The 24,155-nt window shown below is 37.7% G+C and overlaps 1 long non-coding RNA gene across 1 annotated transcript; it reads right to left on the bottom strand.

Moving 5' to 3' along the window:
* Window positions 1-10,271: 10,271 nt before the first annotated feature.
* LOC143180450 (uncharacterized) lies at window positions 10,272-13,922 on the bottom strand. The gene is made up of 3 exons (XR_013002133.1): window positions 13,817-13,922; window positions 11,095-11,442; window positions 10,272-11,002 (listed from the first exon to the last, which is right to left on the bottom strand). It is a non-coding gene; the product is annotated as an uncharacterized LOC143180450 (long non-coding RNA).
* Between the last annotated feature and the right edge of the window lie 10,233 nt (window positions 13,923-24,155).

Here is a 24,155-nt window from a genome sequence, read left to right as displayed (position 1 = left end):
CATTCGAGTGGCACATATATCCGTGGCGTTCGTTAAAGGAACCCCCTACCTTTTTACTTTATTTCCGTACGTAATCAATAGACCTTCGATCGAGTTGGTACATTTCCGAAGTGCCGTCTAAACGTTCACAGGAGAGCCTCCTTTATCGAGGACGTCGGGCGTAGAAACGAGCAGGGGAAGGATGTACTGTGTGCTCTAAAATAATGTTACAAGAGTAATGCTTCAATTGGGAATAGCGTGAGTCTGACTAGAAAGTTGATCACAATTACAGACCAAACAGTTTCCTTCCTTGAAGAATTTCCATCAGAGACGTACAAATCGTCCTTCGTAATTATACCCTACCACTGTTCCTGTGAAACAGCTACTACCACTTTCAATTAAAAAAACTTGGCGAAAGGAAACTCATTGGAACATTACAGACACTATTTTAAAGAAACTTAGTTTCAACTCTCCTTATAACTGCCGTTAAATCATCTCTCGCAAACAGAGTGCAGGATATTAAGTTTCAAAAATTCAACAAGTTTCGAAATTCTGAAGTCGACAGTTATTTACAGTACAAGAATCCTCTAGCCTCGAGGACTCGGGAGCAATTTACGCGGAAATAATTAAAAACTTGTTCACAGTCCCAGGGAAGGAATCGATACAGAGGATTGCAGAAACGTGGGCGACCGATAATCAGATTTCATTCAGATTGAGCGGTCTCGAGGCTCGAGAATTGAAGATGTCGGCAGGAATGCCGAGGCTTCGCCGTTGATTTACTTCATCGGCGGTTCGTTTTCGTTAAAAATAGTTGGGAAACCGGGTGTATATAGAAGCGGGAATACATTGTCGAGAGGAGCGTGCAGACTCGCGTCGGCTGGTCGCAACGACGACGGGCAATTATTCTCCCGCGACCTGGCGACGGTTTTGTTTTATCGTGACGTGACGTTAGAGAAGCGCCAGTGACGTCACTGAGCCTACTCGGCCGATAGACCAGAGTCACCGAAGCGATAAACATATTTATTAAGTGTGTTAAGAGGGGACCTTTGCCGCAACCCGAGGCGTTCTTGCGCTTAATGTCCGCCTCATTATTGCCAGCGATCCCTGCGGTCCTTTTTATCTCCGTTCTAGCCTTTGGCTTCGCGAGAATTACAAGGATTCTACTTCACGCCGAGTAGAAGAAATATGCTGAAGATATACTCGTTCACTGAATAATAGTGCATTGTTGAAGTGCCCTGGAACGATGTTCTTCTGATGATTATTCAACGACAAGTGTCAGAAATTTTAAGGGGTGATACTAGATGTTAAAATACAACAAAAATTGGGAATCATACAATTGCGTTTGGAGCTCTGTTTCAGAGTTAGTTGTTGAGGATATATCTAAGATGTGAGTGGGATGTGTCTGACTTGGGACTCCTTCTACTGCCAGCACGCATTGACCAGGTCAGGCACAGTGAAGCCAGTAGAATAAGTCCTATGTCAGACACATATGTTCTATGTCTGAAATGGAGCCTGAAATGCAATTTTGTCTATCTTCATTTTCGTCTTATTTTAGTATCTAGAATGTAGAGTAACTCCTTAAAATTTCTGGCTGTTGTCGTTGAACATTCTGTATAGTAATCTAGAAACCTTATTTAAATACAGGTGTTATCTAGACACAGATATCGTGGTTACTCGGATAAACAGGTATCCACTGATAGGGCCAAGGATGTCACCGGATATCACCGATGGCCGCGAATATCCGACGGACCGCAGACGTATACATCGTCGTTCCGCGCCGACTGTCACGTTTCGATAAGTATTCTAATGGATTTAACTGTCTGCGCGAATTGACCCCCGATATAGTTGCGATACACAATGCTGGCTAGCAGCGTATAGAATTGTTATTCAGTCTGATTGTTCGCACGGCTGAAAAGGGGTTTAGATTGCAGGGATTAACGCTTTCATGAAAATTCATGGAAAAAGTTGAACGAAACTTTCGACGTCGGGAACAAAACTGTTCTCATCGCGGGAACGCGCTGAACCGAACGATTCTGTTTAAAAGAGGTGCGAGCTAATTTCGTTTAATGGTACTTTGTACTGTAGGTAAAACGGGATAATGCTGATTTAATTTAATATACAATTTAAAATAAACTGATTCATTGGATTATAATAGGGTAGATACTTCGTTTATTTGTTTGAACTCTGAGAATTTGAAGGCATGAGTGTAATTATTGTTAGGGGATATTTTGGGTATAAAAAAGGAACTATATAGGAGGAACTTGAGTAAGATTACCAGCAAATGATTTGTTACAGAAACATGCTCCTTTAGTATCAGAGGGCTCTGAGCCCTTATGAAGGGAGGGCTCAGTAAGTAGCAGTTACGTTGACTAATTTATACAGGGTCAGAAATTTTAAGAGGCGATTCTACATGTTAAAATAAGACAAAATTACGTTTTAGGTTTTTTTTACAATTATAAAAAATTGTAAACGCCTAAAATACACGTGCAGTGTGTCTGACTCGGGACTTATTCTACTGACTTTGCTGTGCCTGATCTGGCGAGTCTCGTCGGCAGTAGAATAAGTCCCAAGTCAGACACATCTGACTCGAATTTGAGATATTCGGGCAAGAACTAATAACACTAAAATGAAGCCCCAAACGCAATACTCGTTATTCTTAATTTTGACACGTAAAATCGCTTCTCAAAATTTCTAACATATACAATCACTTCTCAATTAAATCACTTCTATAATATTAAATCAATTCTATATATAAGTACATCTTTTCATCCATCTATTAACAGTTACAAAACAAATAACCAAAGAATTCTCGCTTAGTTACAACTAACAATATAATCCAAATTCCTCAGAGATGAGGATAGTTTCATAATTCAATCTCAAACTGAATGAAAATGAAGGGGTGTTTGCTAGACTCGCAGAGAATATATTTATCCACATAGGCAGCTAAATTCAGCCAACCAGGGAGCACAAGGACCGCGAAACAAGTCTTGCCCTAGTCCTAACAGCCGAGACCCAGTTTGCGAAACTTGTCCAGGTCTCGTTCTACCAGAAACAAGCGAAATCGTCGGGCGTGAACGTACATAAATATAGAAACGGGGGCTGGCCGATGAAGGCAGACACTGAAGGAACACGCGTACAAGGCGAAGACCTGTGTGTCTGCCCCTATTCGTTGAACTTCTGTCTTGGCTGTGTCCTCACGTATCTATTCGTATGTTTGGCGTGTGACTCGCGTAACTAGCGTGAGAGGAGCACGACGATCGGGGACGTTCCCTCGACAATGGAAAATTTTAAGCGTTTCCTCGAAGCCTTCGAGGTCCTCCGTTCTTCCGAGACGTTTGACAGAATTCTCGAAACTTCGCGAGAGCACGCGGGCCTTTGCGTTACTGTCTCTTTGTTTGCTCGTTTAAACAGTTAAGAAAGTGAAAACAAATAGCCGCTGAGACAGACTTTGTGCTAGAAGTATTGCTTTCGACTTATAAAAATGACGAGTTTAATGTTTTCGTCTTTTGACTTACGTTTGTTTGAAATATGCTGATTTACTGGACTGAAGTTTTTGAAATTCGTGAAAAGGATTGCTACTTAACTCAGAGTTAAGATTAATATTACGTCAGAAGCATCAGAAACTTAAAATAAATTGTTTCTCCGTAATAAATTAATGCTACTACCTCGATTTCGAAAAATATGTAACTTAGTCCACGTTTGCACTTCATGCCTTGTGTACAAAGTGTATGAAAGCAGAATTTATTCTTCCAAATAATTCGAAAAAGATAGCATAAAGTATAACGAGTTTATATGAAGAATATTGTAATCAATTTCTCAAGAAGCTCTGCTAAAAGACTCTCTTCATTCAATACTCCGTCAGATCAAACGCAAAAAAGTCTAATAACTTAAACGAAGTAGTAGGGCTTTCATTTCTCTGTGTATTCCAAGGCGACGACGATACTTCTGAAAGTTTCGAGACGCTCGAGCGCATCTCGTGCAATCAGCAGTAAGAGAAGGTCCCTTTGATGCATTTTTCTGCACGATGAGACGCATCTGGAACAATCCTCGTAACTCCCCAACAGTTAATTGAAAATTAAAGGAAGAGGAGTTTAAGTGGTGGCCAGTGGATGTAAAGGCGCGGTAGAGAGGGACGGAAGTAGTCGGATCGTGACCCGCTAAGCTGCTCTGTAATCTTAGTTGGATCCTAGGGGCGCTCCTTCTTACTGCAACCTCCTTCACAGAGGCGAATCGCCCAACTTGTCCCATTCTGATGATCGTTTGGAAACGATTATGCCCAGATCTTTGCTGGTATCTATAAAATCCCAACCTTAGAAACTCGGTAATTAGAAATAGAGGTAATTAAAGGTGAACAAAGTGGAGGTAAAGAGAGGTAAAGGTTTCATTCCCTTCTTAATTTTCTTGTCGAATTTAGCTGCAGTTTTGAATCACGTTATACATCTACAATATATCACCAAAGAATAGAAGATTAATTACAGTGACTCTTATTAATACTTGGATAGTTCAATAAGTTCGATTTCTGAGTCCTATATTTCGAAGAACCATGCAACGAGTAATGAGCAACAAAGGTGTATCAGATCATATCAAAGTACAGTGATGTCTAGAATCCATGATTTTTTTCAGAGACTTGACTATCCTTATGCAAAGGACTTAGCCATGTCCGAATATTAATGAGAGTCATTGTCTATGCATTTATAGAATAATAATTTGTGGAAGTAGTATCATATATAGAACAGGTATAATTTGAAAAAAGGAGAACTTATTCAACTACCTTAGCTCTCACGATGCAGCCGAAAGACCTCGGCTGCATTGCCCCTCCTATATTTGAGTATTCGCACGTGTTATTACCGTGGCCTCCCTCCTACAATCACATTACACTGGGAGCACACTTAGCCAGGAAGGGACTTGCAAATCCCATGGCACGGATTTTCATGGAGCACCGTCACGTTATATTACGTGTATCGCGTCCAGGTCGCTTCTAGTACGCCTACGGGCATTTATTTCGGGCATCTCGCTAGAATCTGTTCGAGTGCGCCGATTTCGTTCGAAAAGGTCGATGGCGAGTGTCTTTGAGCCTATAAATATCTAAATTGAAGAGCGATAACGGAAACCTCTCGAGCTAATATGGGGGCAGAATAAATTTTAAGAAGATTGCGCGGAAGTGGAGGACCGCCAACCGTCAAATAACTAATGAAGTTTATACATTGTGTGAGTTGGCTCCGTTTCATGGTTCGTGTTTGATGGTCTCGGTGTGGTGTAACATCGACATCTTCGAGTATAATATATTCTTTAGAATTAGACAATGGTAATTTTGAGAAATATTCTTGCGTTAGTTGTAAAGAGGAGAGATAATTGATTAATAAATAGTGTATTGTTTTCAAAAGAATTTTAACTCATAATTAATATATGATCTCAACTTGGTTTACATTTTTGAATACAAAGAATTAAATGGTATTTTTAAGATACATATGTGCGTGCTACTATTTCCCAAAATTATAGTGTTATGTATTCCTCAATGTTTTTTTGCTTACAATGTGCAATGTGTACTATTTTAAAATTAGCATTTCTTTTGAAATTTTTATTTGAAAAAAAGGTATTTGCGAAACCTTTAATTTCTGAAAGTTAAGCACTTTTGTTAAATCTCCATCACTTTTTATCAGTGAATTATATTCAGTGAAACGTAAAAGCAACGGTACAAAAAATTTAAATATCCGCGTAAAGCTGGTTAGTGAAAAATATCAAAATTTTTTCACCGAACATTTACCAATCGAGAGTGTAGTGCTTTTATTAAAAGAACTACGCTTTTCATTAGCCTTTCATTTTTACTTTGTATAAGCACCACGCTGCAAGCGACGCTTTGAGCTATTTATATTTTTTTTCCCTCGGCGAAGAAAATGTTAATATAAAATATGGGAGAGCGTACATTCCCTGTGTTTAAACTTTTGGACATTCTTAATACGATTAAAACTGATTTTCTTCTCTTGGCGAGAGTAAAGTGACATGTCCTATAAATATGCAAAATTATTTATGACCTGGTTACATCTTACTGAGATAGTTGATATAACTTTGCAGGAATATATGTCTCAGGTTTTAAATTTGATTATAGAACTGCAATTTACACGATTTTTGTGATATATCGCACACTACATTATACGTATATTTTATTCTTCTCTATCATTTATTATTAATTCTTTTATTATTTTTTATAGTCTGTGTCTTCCAAATCTTTCACCTTCCCATCAACTAGATTACACAAAGTCGAGTTGAATTTTGTTCCTTTTTCTTCTTCACAAATTTCCGCATATTTACAGATGTCTATTTATTTATTAATTTTCTCAGGCTTGAGAGCTAACATGAATTTTAAAGTAACCCATAGTAGATGTTTCATGAATGTTAATTAAATGTCAAAGATATTGTTTAAAGAAATTACGAAGACTGAAAAACAAAATGTGGAAGTTCAATTTTTTTATTTACTGAAGTACTGTGGAGGAGCATACGCGTTTATTAATAACATAACGCATTTTCCTTGAGAAACGCAGGCATCGTTTATAAATAAAGCTTATTTGCCGTAGTCCAAGGGGAAAGACAGGATCGTTATCGTGTATTTTTAAAAAAAAAGACCGTACGGGGAATTGAATCATTTCATTTTTGTGAAACGCCAAGAATTGCGGGCGATTCAACATTGCCATGACAACGGATCAAATATCTCGTTGCAGTTGTGTTTGTCGTACCTGACTGAGCGAACTCTATGGTGAACCAATCGTTCACTGCAAAAAGATTACGAGAGATAGCTTTGATAAAAATACTCATTAAAGGAAGATTTGTAAAAGGAAAGCTGCACTCTGTTAATATTAAAAAAAATTTATATATGAAATCTTTGAAATTTATGTCAGAGGCAATTGTGGAAATAAAATGTTGAATACTTTTTTAGCAGTATAAAAGATATTTATTTGCTTCATATTTTCTCGATATATATGGTTGCTGTATTTCATACATTTTGAAATTACTTTTACAGCAAATAAGCTTTGTTTTCAAGAGCTCTCGCTACTCCTATCATTTTCTTGGGATTATTTTTGGTTCTCCCTTATTCTGTCTTTTGATGAAACAAAACGTGTTACTATTGAGTTCAGTTTAGAAACATGTCTCTTGCTGTCTGTAAGCTTGATGGTGGTAAAGTTTGTAGCAAGTTTATATCAAGTAGAAGCTATGCATAATTTACCCTCAATGACGTGTCATTCACTATATCCTCATTATCTGTGATACGTAAACCGAGTCTATACTGCAGAATATTCTTCAACACATACATGTTCATTATTAATGATAATACTGAATGATATTAAATTTAATGTAAATAGTCCAGTTTCAGAACTGATCATTTATAATTGCGTTCGACTCAAAAAGAACATTGGTGTTTATCTCGAAATTTAGAGCACACAAAAAACGTAAAGCAGGTAGTTAAGGAAGGTGGGAGAGACGATCAATAGGTAGGAACTCAGGCGCAAGATTTCGGTCACTTGCGTGCAAGATTTATGATGAAACAAGGAGAAGAAGAATCAGAAGCTTTGTTCCTCTATTAAGTACATCTGATCTCTTTTATTTTCTTTCTCTTTGCTTCTTGTTTAAGAACCACTTGCTACCCTTGTAACAAGTACAAAAGATTTACCCTTCAATAGTTTTCAATTATTTATCACATATTTTGTATGTATTTTGGATATTTTTAACATCATTTCAGTTTCATTTAATTTCAATTTAAGAATTTCATAGTTCTGAACATTCTGATTTTTAAAAAATTGTCACGTTTACATATAGAACAGGCTGACAGAAAAGTGTATTTGAGAGGCCAGCTTAAAAAAATCGAGTGTCTGTAGATCTTTCAACGAGAATTAAAAAGCCAATGGAGCGTGCCATCGATTTAACCCACGCTGTTCGTATCCCACTTAATAATACGCTATTTCCAGTAAATACTGATAATTCAGTTTCAACCACTGTACCAAGAAAAAAAGATCGCCTCCTCGACTCCATTTTGTTACGTATTATATCTTTGTAGGTACTCGAGGCGAATTGTATCGGCAGGTATTGGAGCGAATAAAGTTGATTGAAATCGATTTGTGGCAAAAAAAAAATTGAGGCGGTTTTTTTTCTCATAGAGACCGATTCAGCGCGCTTAAAACGTCAAACGTCTCTTTCGCGGAAGAGCGAGATAAAGATGGGGAAAAAACGATTTGAGGAATCGTAGAGCACTCGGAAAGCTCGTCACCTCCATTGTATCGCGTAAATCGAGACAATCGAGCAACCTATGACGATTAATTGCCGCAAACGCGATTCCTGAGCGCTCTCTGAAAATTATTCGACTCCCCAGTTCTCACAGAGCAGTGGAGGGGATAGAGGAAATTCTTAAGTTTATTGCAGAGAAGAACAAGTATTTAAAACAAACTTTTTAACTTACTGACTTTTTAGAATCGCCAATTTACCTGTTTACAATTTTCTCAATTTTCCAAGGTTCAAAGTTTGCTTAATCTACTTTATATTGCAAAGAAGAACAAGCATTTAAAACAAATATAAATCAAGCTTTTCAATTTTCTGACTTTCGAGAATTCTATTCACCAACTTTCCAATTTTCCTGTTTACAATTTTATTAAATTTCCAAGGTTCAAAGTTTACTTAATCTAGTATAATACATGCTCGCTATAGACTCACAACTTATAGGTATTGATCCTATAACGAGTCATGTTTCTAAACTCAACTCACGTACTGACAACTCCTGCTTCAAGCCAGAGCATATAAGAACGAAGTTAAAACGAAAAACCCCTCCTTTCATTTTCACTATTCCGATTAAATGAATTTCACATTACTCTCACTTCTACATAAATTAGAATCCCTCTTCGTAAGAGATGACTGCGGTATCAAGACACCAAATAAACAGTTCAATAATTTATTAAGGCTACTACAAGCCTACTGGGAACGCAATCGTAATTAAGAACAAGTAGTCTGAGCCCGAGCGTAAGTAGGTGGTGGGCGGAAGGGGTGGGTAGTGAGAGGCTTTCAAAAGCTGCCAAGTGGGTAGGGGGCGGCAAGGGGTAAAGTTTGAGAAGCAAGCAGTATAGGCAGAGGTTTTATAATGAAGACACTTTCGCGTTTCGATGCCCCTCTGTCTCTTTCTCTCAGACGTGCGCGCGTGGCCGTTTCAGAGAATATCTGTCTTCTCTGCGGCAACGTGTCTATTTTTGACGCGCTGCTCATACATCAAACTCCCATTCTGCACGTAGTGACCCACATATGTTACTGGCAATGTACCGTAGAAAATCCCATACGCTGATAAAGCGACGAACGTAAGCCCTATTTCCATTCGCCAATGTTTCACCCTTTTGTCGGGTACGTATTGCCCATCCCTGGGCTACGCGAATATTTCATAACAAATCAAGCATATTCAGCTGGATATTGTGAAGAGAAGCCCCACTGGTGTTTGTTTCCTTTCGCTATCGTGATGAGCCATTATTTTCATCCCTTCGCTGCATCCGTAGAGCGTGGAGGGTAACGTTGTTGTATAGAGGGTTGCAAAATTGGTGGACTTGTTTTTGAATACTTTTGTAGGATTTTTTGCTTTTTAATTAGGTTTTCATTTGGTGCTATGGATTATGTAAAAAAAGAACTGAAAAAAGAGTGGAATAATTGTATCCACCATTCAATTTTGTTCTGTTTTTGGTAGGAAATTTATTGATTGTAGAAACAAGGTGAATCATTTTGCGTCGACCTGTAATGTAAACTCAGTGTTGGCTAACGGAAAGTTTGGAGGCTAAATGATGACAGAGATGCTATAACGATACAGGAAGTAGTTATATTCCTCATTTTCTGTCATATCAACTTATGAAACTGTCTAAAATAGATTAATAAAATTAATATAAAATATGGAATCTAGAAGAACTTAAATTTTTTTATAATATTACTTATTATTCAAAATAAATATTCACTGTTTTATTAATCCTTTATAAGTACATTAATTATCGTGCTTGGTAATTGATAACACGAGCATCGAACGTCTGGAAATGAATGGACCTACGTCACTTATTCTTCCATGTTCGACGTTTCTACAGACATTAAATTCCAAACAAAAGTTTGCCATAAACCATAATTTATCAAATATCGTTTCACTGAACAAGAAATTATTCGTAATATTTATTGCTTTCACGACAAATGCATTGTCCAAAATTTTAACGTTATATTTATCAATTAAAATATTGTTATATCAATGAAAATTTTGATTGTACATTTCTTTTATTAAACAATCGGCAAAATTGAATGTGCATGCTATCCAGCGATTTATAACATTTATTTAGCCTCAAATTTAATAATTCGAGCAGAGTGGTTTTTCCTGCATATATGCGCATTCCGAATCGAGCACATAAGATCAGCTTTTGTAAATCAGGATTATCCTGTTGACGTTTCCCTTACCTACGAACGTTGCCATTGAAAGCGAAAACCGTGCATTAACTGAATTACAGCGCAGAAATCGTTGTGAATCCGTGTGTAGTCCGCCTGATGAAGGCCGTGAATATACAATTTGACGCGAACGAAAAGAGGGAAATAATTTGTAAAAAAAAAATTCACTACATTGGGCGATTAATAGTTCCTTTAATTAAGAAATCTAATTATACAAATAACCAGAGCGTGAAATTAAAGTCACATATTTTACGTATTTTTGAGTGATAAATTTTTTGACTAGATATATGTGAAATCATTTTTTTTAGTAAATAAAAATGGAATATTGAATAATAAAAAAGGGTATTTTCTCAAGTGATGTCAATATGTCTCATACTATGGCTATAGGATCAACATATGGAAACATATGGTGTCAGGAAAATAGTATTGCTGACCTTTATGTGACCTTTGAGATAATCTTGGAGGAACTTTCTTATATTATGATATCAAACTTCCTTAGTCTTTCCTTCTGCTTTTCCTCCACTTTATTAAACAGAGGTCGAATAATCTTCAAATTCGGATTCAATTGACTTGTCGAATCCAAACTCTGGAAATATAAAAAAAAACGAGAAGGAACGTTCAGAGAACGAATGGCCAGTGGAAATATTTGCGTGTTTGAAAATCGATGAAATCGTTTACCGTAGTTCTCACCCGCGGAGTATGGCATATTTTATTTGCACTGAAATTTGTCTCGTTTACCCAACTATCGGCTAGGAAAACAACGCAGACGCCAAATCAAATTTCTGAAATCCCACGTCGACCTTCGAGCGTCATCTTACGCCTATGTGAACCTTTAGCTTAATTAGCTTGGATTTGATGTTATGCAAAAAAACGACGACGTGGATCAAGGATGAACGCGACGGAGCGATTCAATAACGCTCTCTGTGTTTAGGAACAACGACACGTTCTATTTATTCTTCATTGACGTTTCTGTCGACTGTATTTCGTGTATCAGGTTGAACAGCGAAATGTGAAACGCACAGAAATCTGGAAAAGAAAATATTGGAAAAGAGATGAGCCAAAATTTGTAGTACAACTGAAGAGAGAGCTCTTCTCTGTATAACTCAAGAGAAATTGCAGTGATAAAGTGAATTTTTATCGCGGTATTGCTAACACGATCTGATTAATAAATTTGTACGTTTTTATTCGAACATAAAGTCTATGAAACGACCCAAGTAATGCCAGGCTTGAACGTTACGAGATGCCATAAGGGAAACGAAAACTGAGTGTGCAAGTGAAAGTAGATCGTTTATGATCAGACCATAGAGTTCAATAAGAAAGTTATGCCGATATTATTAAGGGGAAATTCTTTGAGATGAAGTCAATGCAATATTTTATATGTATAGTTTATGGTAATATTAAATGGATTTCAAAACTGGGGCAAATAGTTCATGTATAAATTTTTTTATTTTAAGTTTTGTATTATTACAACAGAACAGTGGCAACTATTGTATATACTCTTTTCTCGATGCTTCCTTTTTATAGCTAAATATTTTTCCCTTAAATATCATAATACTATTTCCAGAAACCTGTCAGATAATTATTGAATAACTTCTGACTATAACAAACTATTATCACACACGTGAATGAAAGAATTGATGAACTAAATTCAGATTATGGAAGTCGTTCATTTCAATTTTGAAGCTCGAACTTTTAACACAATAGCATCAATTTAAAACATTACATTGCGTTTATTAAAAAACGTTTACTCGAACTGACACATCCAAGGCCATGAACTCTCACTGTCAGTCGAGAAAGAAAATTGCACAGTTATGAAATTTAATCATACGAGAAACCATCTGCGCGTCATAAATTCGTTGACTGTCGGAGAGGCGTATGACAACGCGAACTCTCTACACGCCTCTGCAAGTAAGAAAAAACTAGTCGTTTGAGCTGGTTAAATGACACCGTGCAGTAGTAAATGTCAATGATCCCGTCTCGTCCCTGAACAACCGACGCATTCCAATCGAGCCGAGTATTCGTATGTCCATGCGAAAACTCGACGTCCATCACTCAATAGATACCTTCGACAAGGTCAGTACTCCCTTAAAGCAGTGCGTTGTCCATCGCCCTTATAATTATTTCAAATCGCGTCGCCTCGACTTTAAACGTCGTCTGTGCTCAGCAAATAAACGTAATTGCGAATGATTTACTGTTAACTGCTCAAGAGCTAATGACTAATGTTTCGTTCCTTTCTAACGATAACTCGTCGACGAGGTTGTTGACTGGATAAACGTGGGATAGGAATTACTGAATCGCATCGATTGGTAATTAGGAGACAAATTAATGGTATTTAGGTGGCACTGGTGGGGTTGCTAATGATAAAAAGAATCAGAAATTTTTAAATGAAAGAAGTACAGAATACTGAAACGTGAAAAAAGGAAGAAAGAGACCAGAAAGTAATAAAGTTTGAACTACTTAAAGATAATGAAGGCCTTCGAGGAAGAACAATAATACTTTGCTTAAAAGAATGCTTACTAAGAAAGCACGATAATACTACTTAAAAATGCGCTAAGGAACTCGCGAAAGACGAGTACGAAATAATCAGAAACAAAGGAAGCTTCAGTCATCAAGAGACTACAAGAAAGACGATCTCATTAAACACGAGATAAGGTCAAAAAGGCGAAGCTGAACAAAAATAAATTCCTTATCCACTGAACACTTTTCAGAACCATCACTGCGCGAAGATTGAGAACTCTTAACAACGAAATTGACATAAGTCAAACCGATTGGAAAATTGAATTACTGTCGAGGGGTTCACGCTATAATCAAGACACGAATTACGAAGGCAAAAAAGAACACGAACCAGTGATTCACAACGCCTACTCGGTAATGTCAAATGCAAAATACGCGCAACCCTCTCAACTCAAAGCAAACCATCCCCAGCTAGGCCACCCTTTCTACGTTAAACTACCGTGCAACCGATGACAGAAGCGCGAACGCAGCACAAAGCGCGAACGTGTTCCACCCATCGATCTCAGGCTCTAAATTCACTGAAATCACGTAACACATCCACATAGTTACATTACGCAACGCGTAGTTAAAAGCAGACACAATATCTCGAACAAATGTCTGTCCTCCAGAGGTAATGAAATTCAGGCAGGCTTCTACGAACCCCTCGATTTCAGCCTAAGACAGAGGACTCCAGAGTCCAGAGATTATTTACATGAGACACTGTCTCGCAGACTGTCCATAGTCTATGTATATTGGCACTGTACTATCTGTACTGTCAACACGTTCCAAACTTGGACTCCACACAGATCGTCGTGATTGTCAACAGAGTGGTATCGCCTCAAATTGACGACAACAGGAAGAAGAACACGTGGAATCAGAGATTGAAGAGGATGTCCATGTTCCATACCCGCGCTGTTCTATCGATCGCAGCCACTCGGTGGACACGGTGATGTCGACTGGTACAGGACCTCCTCGGAGTCTTACGATGCTCCTGCACGAGCGCAGACATCGATCCAACTTCGGCTTTTGGAATGCATCGCGTCATTATATAATTACGTCGAACGTAACATTACATCGTTACGCAAGCAAAGAGCGACGATACGGACGCGACGTCCAAGTGGCCAAAGAGGCTAACTGGTTGCCAGAAAGCTCTAAAATTAATGAAATTAATTCGACAGGCTGGACGAAATTTCCCAATCGAGAGAAAAACAAATTCCTTGTCATTTATCATTTTTATTCTGTTTCTTTTTGGTAGTTTGATGGTTGAAGTTTTCTTCGTTTTGAAGATAGTTGAGTACTTGGAGATTTGGTTATGCAAAGTAGATAGTGGATAGGGTTTTTGAGTGGTAGTAGAGCATGGCTGAAGGTAGTGAGTTTATTAGATGTGATTGTTGGAATTTGAGAGACGAACTTTAAGATTATTAAGAGCTTATCTTTATTAGATTCCTAAGATCTCAATATCTACATTTTTTTGTCAAGAAAAGCAATTGTTAGTTATTTTTCAAGTAACTTAAAATATTGTTGGGTTTCTGTGAGCAATCAAATTTAAATCACTCGAGATATTTTTTAGAATAGGTTTATATTGCATAACGGAATCTCCTATATAACTGAGTCAGCGTACCAAACAGCAAAGCTGCTGAATATTCATTTCCAAGCGATGAAAAAATGTATAAATTGCCAAGGATGCATCGAATTCGAGACATTTTATCAATTCTCAGCTTGATGGAAACCAATACCTACATTTCTCGCTTTCAAATTGTCATAGACAAGTTCCTTCAATATCCCAAAATTATTCTCAGATTTCAAATCTCGCTCAAATTATGAATACCATTTTAACCCACTTTATATCTAAATCCCAAACTAGCCAAACTAGCTTCTCCATATTTCCATTTTCCAAGATTCCAATTTACCAATTTCCCAAATCCTCGATTCAATCCAGCGCCATAAAATCCTGGTCATGTTCCCATTTATACCTTTTCAACCATCAAACTTCAACGAGAAACGAAAAGTTGTCGCAGCAGCAAACCTGTACAAATTGCGAAACGTAAAGCAAGGAGTCCATAAATCGTTTCGTCTCGTCCCCTCGAATGAACATTTTGACCACCGTGTTCGGTTACGTTCGCCCGATAGCGTTTCTGCCATCAGCTTCGCGTGGCCTCTGTCGGCTCAATAAAACTCGGAACGTAGTCGATACGAGAAGGAAAATTTCGCCTGACGTTTCGTGTGTAACAGACGATGGGCAACGTCGTAAATCGCAGTCATGTAAAGCGATCCGCCTCGTCAGATGTGCACGACTTCTGGAGATCGATCGGATCTCCTTCATTTGATACGATTTATATCTGATTGCAGCGTGCTTGAGGGACACGAGATTCACGGGAAATGGGCAGGGAAAACGGGAAATGTATCCTACGCGACTTGCTCGTCGCTGGGTTTGCGCCGGTCGAAGCAGCAATTAATGCTGCTCGCGGTCTCGACGGAGGAACTGGCTTAATTGAAGAATTAGCTTAGGTGGGAGTTCGACGCTCACGCTCGCGCATCTCGTAACTGTAGAGACGAGCGTCTTGGGTCTTACGTTAGCGTCTTCTCGATTCAGAGACGTTGATTTTGATATTATTGCTAATAGATGCGAGTTTTAGTGATTAAGATAAGCGTGCACAATTTTGTCGTACTAATCTTTGGAGTTAGAGGGTTGTATAATTTTTTTAATTATTAATTTAATGTATTTTTTAGGCATCATAGGTACGTAGTTTAGAATTTTATTTAAGGATTGGGGTAAATTAATGTCTAGAAAAATAATTTTTAACTGGTGTGAAATGAAAATAGTTGAAAGGGTACAACTGGCGAAATTGTCGTACATGATAGACACAATTTTGCCATGATGTGGAGAATTGCATATAAGGATCAGTGAGAACGTATAATTAAATTAGATGTACGATACAGGTGTAAGTAGATAATAAAATGAGAACAAAAACGAGAAACTTAACTATGGAAAAGACTGATACATGAAAATAAAGTTCAATACTTATGCTATCAGGGCAAAGAAGTCTTTTTATCTTGTTTGCTTAATCTAATACATGTGTCATATAAAATTTCTGTAGTAAATTTTATTCATGACATTCGGCAGATAAAAGAACATTTATATCAAAAATTTAGAAGATACGAATACAACTTATCTGCATGGAAAGTTAATTCTTTAAAAAAATGCTGACACTGACAGAATCGACAAGTTAAAAATTATAATGAACTACAAGTCACTCAATTATGTCTCACATTAATAATGAGAATGTATAAATTACTATTATAAAGTATATTGTCAAAATATTACTATAATATACTAATAATTTATAAAAACTGAAAGATACTAATATAACAATTTAACTACCATAAATAGCGCACAATTTGATCAACTGCATCCGTGACCACTCACTGATAGCAAGTGTACCTTAGCTGCACGCCGACCACTTCATCCTAAATATCCAATTAATATTGATTTAACCCGTTTAAATCCCTGCGATATACTAACATGATCCAATATACATTCTATAAATCAGGATATAGCATCCACCCACTCGATGAACTTTGTATCCAATTTGAAGGATATGCATTTCTATGAAAATTTAAATCCCTCTTTTTTATTTATAATTTTACATGGTAATATAATTTATGTTAACTTTAACTTATTATTGTCGCACAAAATGTAATACTTTTATAAATGAAGAATTTGTACATTGATTAAAATGTGATTAAATTGGAGACACGATTGCTACTTTGAAGTTTAATTAAAAGTTTCATAACAATCTTATAATCGATAATGCCATCTATCATAAGTAGAATCGAGTGCATTTTTCATATTAAATGTTTGAAAAACAGATAATTAGTAATAATTGATTACTTTAACTAGCATGTTTCATCTTTAATTAGTACTTTGTTATCATAATATGTTTTGCAATAATCATAAGAGGTCAGGAAGAAAATCATGACAAAGCGATGTAAATAAGGTTCGATGCTTTCAGTATGCACACGCGAAACACTCTTTGAACGTCATTAATATGCTAAACTAGAAAACCATAATTACGAGAAATTAATTTCGGTCAAAGACAAGCATCCACTCGTGAAACAAAGTTTCCAGTATACACACCAGAAATGGGTTAACACAGGAGTAAATAGGTCAAGAATCAAGTACCAACCAAGTTTGAACATAATTTTCAACCTTATTAAAAAGAAGCACTTGTAATAATGTGGTTGCCCGCTAATGTATATAAAGCTAATCAAATTAAAAGAATGAAACTTGAATATGGATCGAGATGTGCATGGTTGGTCTTCCATAAAGCCCATTAAAACTTCTATTTACATATGGAAATTAATACTCGAGTTACCCTGGGTTATCGATGCAGCTCAGATTGGAGGTATTTCAATCTGAAACCTTTTAAGGGTGAAATTTACATGGGGTTCCTGGTTGACAAATAAACATTGACATAGGTCGTGCCCACGAGCGCCTAAAGACCACCGTGCTTCAATATTCTATTATACAGGATAGCCACAGAAACGTGGGATATCTCAAAATCGATTATAAACATCAAATCAATGAAAATAGTTCTTATGCATATATCTCCAATAAAACTTACTTTTTAATTATATAATATGTTATGTTGCTCAAAGTATTGATTTAAAACCCCTGGAGAACGGCACCACCATCTGTGTCAGCTGATTTTCCACAAATGTTAGTCATTATACATCTTACCTTTCTTAAATAACATTCAAACAAAAATGTGAGGAATAAGTATATGCATGCATAAATTTTCTATATAATTGTTATGCTTACGATCTTAAGAAAGTGTCCCACATTTTTATGAGCACTTTCTAGGGCTTCAATAAAGAAACGTAGAAATAGTCTTCTGTCATAAAAAAGACTATAACTAAGAAATGAGAAGTAAAAATACACGAGAGGGTATAGTAGAATTTTCGTACTATTTAGTTTGAAGGGAGATATTTAATTATTATTAAATGAAGTTGATTGACATGGAAACTATGCAAACGCTTCCCCTGAAATTAGGCACACGGTGCACATGGCGTACGACAGGTGTGTGGATTTTAATTGTTCGCGAAGCAGATATAATACAATTATTACGCCCACGGTTCATTCTGTTTCCTGTTAATACATCTACACGTCCGCGGTAAAACCGCATCGACCGATGGTACACACGCGTCCAAAGTAAACGTACGTTTCTGCATACGCTCCTTTGTGTGCGAACTAAATCGAGTTGGTGCTCAATTTCAAGCTAACTTCGATTCACAGACCGAGCAGAAACTCCAGGAAGCATGTACGTTTAAACAATAATTGCGCCATTCAAACGCGCTGCATCGTGTTTAATGCTATTACTTAGCGGCGTACCTAGGATGTCGGAGTATCTTTCCATTTCTTTGAAAATCTTGTCACAGCGACACGCCCGCTTCTGAATTCGAGATAAGTCGTGCGACTGATTCAATGGGCAGATTTTTTATTAGACTCCACGTCCTCTACAGAATTTTACTCTGGTCTCAATTTTTCAATAAGTCCAGTATGAAGTGGGAAGGGAAATACGACTTACAATTAGAGGTATTCAAGAATAAAATAGTAAATTAGTGTCGTAATTAACTATACAGGATGTTCTAGAAGTGTCAGAAGTTTTAAGGGGTGATATTACATGTCAAAATAGGGCGAATATTAAGAATGACAAAATTGCATTCAGGGCTTCATTTCAGAGTTATTGATTCTTTTGAAAAGGTCTAAAATTTCTGAGAAATGTGTCTGACTTGGGACTTGTTCTACTGTCGATATGGATTAGGTCAGACATAACAAAGTTAGTAGAGTAAGTCCCAAGTCAGACACGAGTTTTGTACTACATCGAGATGTACAATCAGTTTTTAAAATTTCTGGTATCTATAGTCGAATAACTTGTATAAATTCTATAAAAAAAAAATAAAACAAATTTCAAGTGAATCTCTATTCAATTTATTACTCTGGTGTTGTTTTTATTAACATACCGACAAAATTATAGCATTGTTTTAAACGGTTTTTTAAATGATTTTAAAATTCATTTTAAAGAATGGAAAATTTTAAGCGTGATATAAATAAAAAGACTTACCTGTTGTGTGAAAGAACATGCTCGATTTTTGCAGCGCAATAACGAAGATTATTGGTGCACCGTGTCGATGACTGTCAGTATTTTCCTGATAAATTAATATCGTACGAGATAATTTGTTTTTGTGGTTAATGGCGATGATGTTTGAGGAGGGGGCGAATGTGATGCACGAACGTTGGCAACGCTTCCACTTCTGCGTTTACATAATACCTGAAGTAGTTATAACAGTTGTAGCAGAGTTGTGTGAAATATAGATGAAACTGTGCTATATATTTTTTTCCTTGAAATAATGTGAGAAACTACGTGTATGAAACTTGGACTTCAGGGATCGAAATAGACTTTAAAAAATTGAAAAGAGAATAAGGAATTTAGAAAAAGTTAAAAAGACAGAGTGTCAGAATGAGCAAAATTTATACTACCTGCAAAATTGAATAAAAAATCTTGAAACTATCAAAACACTAAAATAGTAGCTTATGGTTTTTGGTAAAAATTCCTGGTCTGTGCTTGACAGGCATTTTCTACTTACTGTGATAACTTTTGCTTCACACGAGTTACAAAAAAAAGGCACAAATACAATTGAAATATTTCTATCATTTATTTCTTCTATAATACTAAATTTCCTATAAAACCAAATTTAGTTTAATATTTGACTACTGAATTAAACATTCTCAAAGTTCTCAACTCTTTCTTTTCAACACTTCTCTCAGGACACAGTCTATAATCCCAATAATAATAAACCAAGATAACTATTTAATTAATTTATTTGTATTTATCGTATAATCACTCGTAAGTACCGGGGATACGTAAACAATCAGCTCAAATTAGTTTAAATACAAATAGCCTAAAACACATCTCTGTTTACATATTTGATATATTATTATTCACAGACAGACTTAGCCACGTCTCCGATCATGATTCACAATATTATATCTATATTTTCTTTTATACATATACAATTGACCCGTATTGTCTCGGATCATAGACGTCAAAGAGGCCGAATTGCAGCGAGCCTCGGCTAATTCGGCGACTTCGATCCGCGCTTTAGACTCTTTATATTACTTTTCATTCTTTATATATATATATATATATTTATATATAATATTTAGGTACTTCCTTACGGGCAGTCGACAGTTGCGAATCGAAAAGAAACATCGAAACGCGATATCGCAGGGAACGACGCGAATCGACACTAGCCCCTTGCCCATTTAATTATTGCTTTGATAACTATAGTTTAATATTTATTGTGTGCCTGTAAAAGGCTGGTTCTCAGCGATCCTTTCCCGAGATCGTTGCAACTGTCGCCTCTCGTCACCCCTCTTATCACTTCGTTCTACATCGAGAGACCAAAGGAGCTCGAGAACTCGAATCGATCTAGCGCATAGATGTTGGCACCCCTGCACGAGGCGTTCCTCGTGGCGGCCATCGGGTGCACCGAGAAGTGCATTTCGCAATTTCTTTTCGGTTCCCTAGCGTCTGTTATCAAACAACAGCAGCAGCAATGGCAGGGGCCCATAAAAATGTACCTTTACACGTTCACACTTAAAACGATAGCGTCACGTGATTAAACGATCGATCGATTCGGGAGTACACTAAAACGGGTACAGCATTCTCTCTCTCTCTCTCTCTCACACACACACACACACACACTCGCTCTCAGTTTTAAAGGATTTGAAAGATCGCGTGAGATGTCATTCGTGCGAAATATTTTTCACCTAATGCCTATTCAAATCGAAGATAGAGTGCGTGTAGACGAGATCACGTGCATACGTGTCGATGAGGGGCGTTGATTTTGTTGGTAGATATAAACAATCGATGATACTGCGCTCGTGACACGACCCTGGTTCAAGCAGTGCGCCGAAATGGTCCGTGGGAAACGGACCAATGGGCGACACGCAAGCAGTACTGTCTACATCCACTCTATCAACCTGAACGGAGTATAGTGTGCTCGGTGGACGATCTACTTAAAGATGAGTGACTATCTACCAACAGTACGCACAGATATACTCATCGTTTAACCCCTTCCTGCCCATTGAGTTACACTTACACGCTGTAAGCTCGTGACTTGGAGCAAGCAACGAGTTTACGGGGTGTAAGAGGTATTTTGCTATAGATGAGAGAAGATAATACAGTGTCCCTTCGCCATAGTCTCATAGCCATATTCATCTATCTTGGAATAATATAATTTAAAGCAAGGGAGCTTTCGTCTACTCTCACCTCCATTCTCGAGGAACCAAAAGTGAGCTAGCAGCGCAGGAATTAATTTTAGATACACGTCCCTTGCTATAAGCTCATCGTTAGGGCCGTGAGATTACAGCGGAAGCACTGTAGCTAGTTGAAGTTTTAATCAAATCGCAAGCAGCGTCTTAGGAGCTGATGTACAGCGAAAAGAAAAAGACTGTATTGAACTAGACACAGGCAACAAGGGGTCATTTCACGCAACGTCGACACCCCAACAAACCAGACACCCCAGAAAAAATATATCCTGGCTTTAGTTCTACCGTCGATGTTTTACACTGACTTACACGCCTTGGTATCGCTGCCCGCGATAACGAGACGTCAGTTCGCCCCTTTGATTACAATAAGCTCCGCTGAGAAAGACCCAGTCACAGACTGTTCCTCGTGCCCTCTGACAGCAGATCTAAAATCACTTCGCAATCGATCAGCCCTTTCGGAGAGCCACGATTAGGGTTCGCTTGATCCAGAGGCGACACGAACGCTGCTCGACTCTAATTTCTCTCCACGAAGGTCCGATGCGACCTGCAACACGGGTCGCCCGCTTTGGTACAGCTAATGGCATGTTTGGTAACTAAACAGAGAGTAAATGGAGGCAAGCCGAATTCCAGCGGATGGATCCATCTCTGCAAGCCATAATCGAGAACGACGCGAAAGGATGCGTGATACGGTGCGCGCGGTGACAGAGACTGACATCGACGTCACGAAGATAACAGCAGGTCTACGACACACATTCAGTGACATGGCTGGCCGATGGTCAGCGCAATGAGGCTCGATCCAGCGTTATTAACGAAAAGCTCGCCTTAACAGCCTGCGAACGATTGGGTAGAACAATTGACAGGTCACGCACACTCGTTCTGGCGAGACGAATGCCCAAGGCATTCGAATTACCTTCCTTCGCTGTTACGTGCTCGGCTTTATTCATGCGATATCCAGCGATGTGAATGGAAAGCGATTTGTCGGTTCCGCTAGAAACGAAAACGTCCTGAGGACACGTTGCTCGTCGAGCAAGCTCGTAGCTCATACGAGGAAGAGCTTTGGATTGGTTGATTGTGACGGGTTAATGAGGAACGTGGACTGAATATCGTGCGTGTAGATGTTTTGAAGTTTAAGTGAGCTACAGATGGTTCGGGATTGAGGAGAAAGGGAATTAAGAGTGACTTGATGGAACTTACAGGCTTCTAGGAAATGATTGACTCGTTGGTGCATAGTCACGTTAGAACCTCTATTTTCTAAGTTATTATTAGATAGTAACTTAGTTATTAGTTGAATCAGAGTGATGTGAAGATACAGAGCATCTTCTTTTTTCATAGAATACTTTAGAAGGAATGAAGTGACTGCGGGATATTAAAGAAACTGAGATTAGGAGTCTGGTAGGCTATTAATCTTTCCAGACATGGTGTCCATAAAACTAGGCATGAACTTTAAGCACTTGTGGCAATATGTTTAAGAGTTTTATAATCTTGGAAAGCCAGATCATTAATTTTCCTAAAGTATAAAAGTCAAAAAAGTAGATCAGGGATAAGCTTGAATACACAAAATTGAATTCTAGTCAGCAGTTAGAAAGTGATAAGAAGTGTCAATCTTAAAGAAAATTTTCTCCCTATCTTATCTGCTATTCATATTTGTGTAATTTTATTTGAAGTATCTATAAGACATTTAATATCGAGATAACAAGTGTGCTACTTGAACCTTTCCTTATCTAAATAGTTTTCTTCTTTAATCCAGATAATGGAGATTCCATTGCTTACTACCTTCACCATCACAACTGATACAAATCTTTAGTATCCATACACCACGATCAACTAAATCAAGATAGCTTTAACTCTCTCTTGTCGATCAAATTATCAAAAATATGGAAAATTTTATACTCTCTACTATACCATCCTCTCTCATCATAAACTACATGCAATTACGTATTCCTCATCAATCCCAGAATCACTCTCCATCCAGTACAGCACAGAATCAAATACGTTTTCAATCCACTCTGCGTCTACGAGCTTGCCCAACATTCAAATTAGTACACCACTAAATTTACCACAACTAAACCGACGAACCATGTTTCCTACTGACCATTCACATATTCATCCCAGCAGCAAACAACAAGTTTGCCCGCGGATGTGACGCAACGGCTCGATTCTTCACAGAATCGACGAAGCTGACGCAACGACGCGATTGCCCTCGTCGAGGACGTTCGTTCCAGCGCGTGAGATTCGTGAAACATCTTACGATCTAGTCTAACGTGTATGTACAGATAATCTATGATAAGGAACCACTTGGTGTAGAAATAGAAGCTTCCTCGATGGGAGCTAAAAATAATGAGAAGTACGAACACCATTCGCGCGTGACAGTAGAAGCACAGTGTTTTCTCGATATAGGCTCACTGACGAGTTTATAACATGGTACATATTTTTAGGGTCAACTCATTCTTATGGCTAAACTGTAGATCTTTGTGCATTTATGGAAACTCTCAATATTTCAAAATGTACAGAATTCATGTAATATGAAAAATATAGAAATTATTGGAAAAGAAATATATTTTATAATATCTAAAGGGTGGAATAAGTTTCTAATTGGGTTCCAAAATGAAAATGAGTTTGTATAAACATCTGCAGTTTACTCATATGTCCCACTCAGATCTTATCAAGAATTGAGTGACAGAATTGCGAATAAAACTCTTCCAATCTAGATAGTTTGAAATTCCAGCGAATTCACGTGGCTTATAACGAGGAAACACTGTACTCACACGCGAATCAGCGTTCTGCGACCCGCTGTCATGGAAGTACAAAAACGTTCACGTCGAATGTACGTGAGAGCACGTCGCGAAAGGTTCATCATCGGCGCGAGGAGCTATTAACCCTCAGACGACAGAAACCGCGGACTGGATCATTC

The sequence above is a fragment of the Calliopsis andreniformis genome, chromosome 6, assembly GCF_051401765.1.
Source record: "Calliopsis andreniformis isolate RMS-2024a chromosome 6, iyCalAndr_principal, whole genome shotgun sequence".
In the NCBI taxonomy this organism is placed as follows: Eukaryota; Metazoa; Arthropoda; class Insecta; order Hymenoptera; family Andrenidae; genus Calliopsis; species Calliopsis andreniformis.
The sequence above is the reverse complement of the archived record's forward strand: the minus strand, read 5'-3'. Positions and strand labels throughout refer to the sequence as shown.